This window comes from Micropterus salmoides, unplaced genomic scaffold (genome assembly GCF_014851395.1).
Source record: "Micropterus salmoides isolate LMB-PRFRI ecotype aquatic unplaced genomic scaffold, ASM1485139v1 Ms_hic_scaffold_11, whole genome shotgun sequence".
Classification (NCBI taxonomy): Eukaryota; Metazoa; Chordata; class Actinopteri; order Centrarchiformes; family Centrarchidae; genus Micropterus; species Micropterus salmoides.
In genome coordinates this window covers 9,511,269-9,515,439 of record NW_024040152.1, presented here as the reverse complement: position 1 = coordinate 9,515,439, position 4,171 = coordinate 9,511,269, and positions in this window count along the sequence as shown.

Here is a 4,171-nt window from a genome sequence, read left to right as displayed (position 1 = left end):
TCAGGTGTCATTTGTTCCTTTAGATGTCTAATAGGGTTAGGGTTGTCTGTGTGAAAATGGTGTCATTATCTCAGTAAAGAAGATGCCAGGTATCAGCAGAGTCTGCTTCTGGATTTCCAGATGTTCTGTACTCAGCTTGCATTTAACAGCTCACCAGCCAGTAAGACAAGTTTGTTTGGGAGTGTTGGCCTCTGACTCAGCCACATGCCTCTGCCAGAGAAACTAGTTTTATGATAGTGTTGGACGAATCATGAGCTTTTAAGGGCCAGTATGAAAATGTTTCTAACGAGCTGTTTTCAACTAGTATTCTCTCCTCAGATTTCTACTCTTGCCAGGATTTAAAGAATCACTCTGATTGTACACAGTTCAGTTTCTGGTTTCGGGAATACCTCATGAACTGTATAATTTGCACTGTAGGTATGAGGGGGCTTTCTAAAGTCCAATGCTTGGGTTTGGAGGCTACTTCTGTAACAGAAAGCTTATGGTATATGATATGGTAGATATGGTAGGCTATCCCCATTTTTGTTGTTGCTGAGTTACATTCAGGGCTAAGCTCCGGAAAGATGACCTGGACATGCCGATGGTCCAGACTGTACTCTTTGTAATATTTACCGAGACCTAACAATTCCCACCATGAGCAAGCACTTGGTGACAGTGGCAAGGGAAAACTCCCTTTATGAGAAAACTTAATTGTCCGAACATTATTTAAGGTCTTTTTTTGTAGTAATGGTTAGGGAGGATCCAACATCATATCAATGGATTGCTTACTTCTAAACAGGGAAGCACCAATCTGATGAATGCTGAATTGCACTGATACTGACCTTATGCCATAATGAAGCAGATCCGCCATGATGTGACCAAGCCACGTTAAAATTACTTTGTCAGTATCGTTTGAAAATCAATGCTTCCTGTATCTGTTACATTCAGTCAATCGCAGTTTTTAGAGCAGCCATACTAACCTCATGTTACCTCATATGAAAATTATTCTAATGAGTTTTACACATTGAGGAATACAGACTTAATTTGGGAAAAAGAGCACACTGTTGGTATCTGCAGAAACCCTTTTTAATAAAGATTTGTTTAAGAATAAAATAAATTGAAGGTTAGAGAAATGTGGGTGTTGGCCGGTCACATGCAAGTTAATACTGTTAGCACACACACCATCTACCAGCTGTCTCTGTCAGCACTTGAGACAAACAACATTATTGGAAAGCCTCCGCTTCACCTAGTGTCCTCACTGACAGACACCTGCATTGTTTTTTTTTAAATTAATAAAAACAGGGGTGTGTGTGACCGTTGTCACCAACAAGCTGAAGATATGTTGCCCTAGAGGCACAGTCGTTTCCATGTAAAAGGTACTATTCTCTGGATCCTGTTTTGCTACTGGGAAGCGAAGGTGCCAGCTGTCCTTTCACCCAGTCTGTGTCACCCATCTGCCAGCCCTCTTTCAGTCTCTCCTCCAGCCCACTTCCACTGTGCCACCATGAACCTGCTGCCCATTCTCTCTCACACAGACCACATGTCACTGGAAAGAATCTATTACACTATCAGCTCATTCAGAAAGAGCTATAAAGAGGCCGGTCAGGTCGATAAAGCCCTCAGAGTGAAGAGTAGATTTTTCCCAACCCCAAAGAAACTATTCCTATAGGGATTCAAGTGCATCTGTGGTGCTAAGTATTGAGTTCAGATGGTCTTATCTCCTACAATGTCACTAACAAGTGTCGAGTGTTTAATATTGTTAAATCTCTCAAATATCATCAACATTTACAACAGGAATTCAATTTCTGTTGTACTCAGTGGTAAGTTAACAGTAATTGTCTAATAATTTATGGTATTTTAATCCCTACTTGGGATCAATATAAGACTGCTGTAGGGACTTACTGTACTGTGGATGTGTTACTCATGGTTAAGTGTTCAAAATGGCACTTTGTGTGTGTACATACTCTCAGTCCTCCGGGTCATTGGATTTCTATCAGTACAGTAGTAAGTCCCACAGCCTTGATGGTTATGGAGTATCTAATAATACTGTATATGTTATGGTATATATGCTACCAATTTAATATCCTGCTAGGGACTTTTGGTGCATTTGTTATAACAACAATGTAGCACTTAATAATACCTTTATCTTATTTCTTCCAGAGGACTGGGGGGACAAATGGACCTGATTATGCAGGGCACTCATGTGATGAGATACTGGAATGAATAGATATGGATGTAGGGAGGGGCCCTTGAATGCCTTTGGACACCCTTTGCTGCACATACACTAAACTTGTATCTGTGTTAGGGGAGAATGGGTTCAGGTGTAACACCAATGTCCCTCCATTTGGAAACACGCATTAGTGACATCTGTCAGCCCTGCACACTTGTGGTTATCACACAGCTGAATCCAAAATCACTCGCTATTTTTTTTTATATACTATATACACTCTCCACCATTTAATTTAAAGGTTCAGTGCATTTCTGCTGATAGATCCTCAGAAATATTACACACTGAACCTTTAACTGTCCGAGTTCTGAGTGTGTAAAAGGATCCAGCAGCATATATGGTGCCCTCAAAAATAATAAAATGCCTGCTAACAATCCCACAATGCAATTCACCATGTTTAAGCAATGTGAAAATTACCTTTGTACAACTCTACAGCTGATGATGGCACAAAATGGCAATGATTCATAAGTGTCCAAAATATCTGTTTACTGCTCACTGTAGAGTAAACTACTGAGTGTATTACATAAGGAGTAAGAAGTAGTCAACAAGTGAATGAGGGACTGATTTCAGACAGAGCCTTCTTCTCAGGACTGTGTGGGCGTGTAGAGACTGTTTGGCTGACATCTCTGATGCTCCTCTTAACTTTCTTGCACCTGTTAAGGTGGGACAAATTCCAGTTCTCCAAAACCCAGGAGGCACGGTTTGAGCTGGTTGGGCGTGGTTTCCATTTTATTTCAATAAGGCACATAAAAGGGCACATGGCACTTGAGTCAACTTGGATCAACAGCTCTGCCACATGTACCAACAGCATCATGTAGTGGCTGAATATAAATCGATAATAAAAATGGAAAATGTGCTGTAGTTTCTTTGCCAACACTGATAAAGATAGATTAAAGATAAAGTTAAGATTAAATTAAAGTTAAAGACAGCACGTCTACTACCATTTGTGTCTATTTGTCACCTGTTAAGAGATTCAGTGACATTCCCGCTGATTCTACAATACATAAAAACATAAATTTTGCTATGTATTCCAGTGGGGTAGTGATGGAGCAGTGGATAAGACATGCCTTTTGTGTGAGAGTCCTGGGTTCAACTCCCCACAGTGACACCCACTGATATATCCCTGAGCAAGACACTTAACCCTTAGTTTCTAAAATAGCATGTTGCTTTGGATAAAGCGTCAGCTAAATGTAATGTACTGAAAGTTCCTATCCGGCTCAGACCAAAGGGCCCAAGGCGTCCAAGGGATCCTGAAAAACTGGAAGAATATTCTAAACATTGACTTTGAGGTTGCCACAGGAAAAGAAACCCTCAGGACACCCTCAAAGGGATCGTTATACTCTTAGGTTTTCAGTACACCAATCAGCCATAACATTATGACCACCTGCTGGTGGTAAGTCTTCCTTTTTGCGGCTGAAACAGCCCTGACCTGTGAGGCAGGGACTCCACCACCATTAATGTGATGTACACATTAATGCATCAATAATCAATTGAAATAGGCTATCTATTTATTTTTCTGAAATGGGACATTCTGCACAATGAGTATTTTAAGTTCTGGAGCTTTTTAATGCTTATACTTTTGTAGCCTACTTATATAAAATTTTGAACGGAGGACTTTTACTTGTAACAGAGTATTTCTACACTGTGGTAGGCCTACCACCAATCGTACTATGTATATTAAAACCATGTAATATGGGCAATAGCTACTCTGCTGAAAGAATTCACACAACAACTAGCTACATCTGAGCGTCAATATGAAACATGTTGCAACTGACCCCGAGTTCCCCTGCTCTGTTTTAATAAGTTCAGTCTTCTACTGAATCATCATAATATTAAAATATTCCCATGGGAGCTTGTCATGAAAAGTATTTAAGTGGCCTTTTACTTCACAGTGTACTGGCAATATGCCTGGATGTCTCTTTAGTTGAGCCACTCCACAATGAGAAAGCCCGTCAGTTCCCAGAA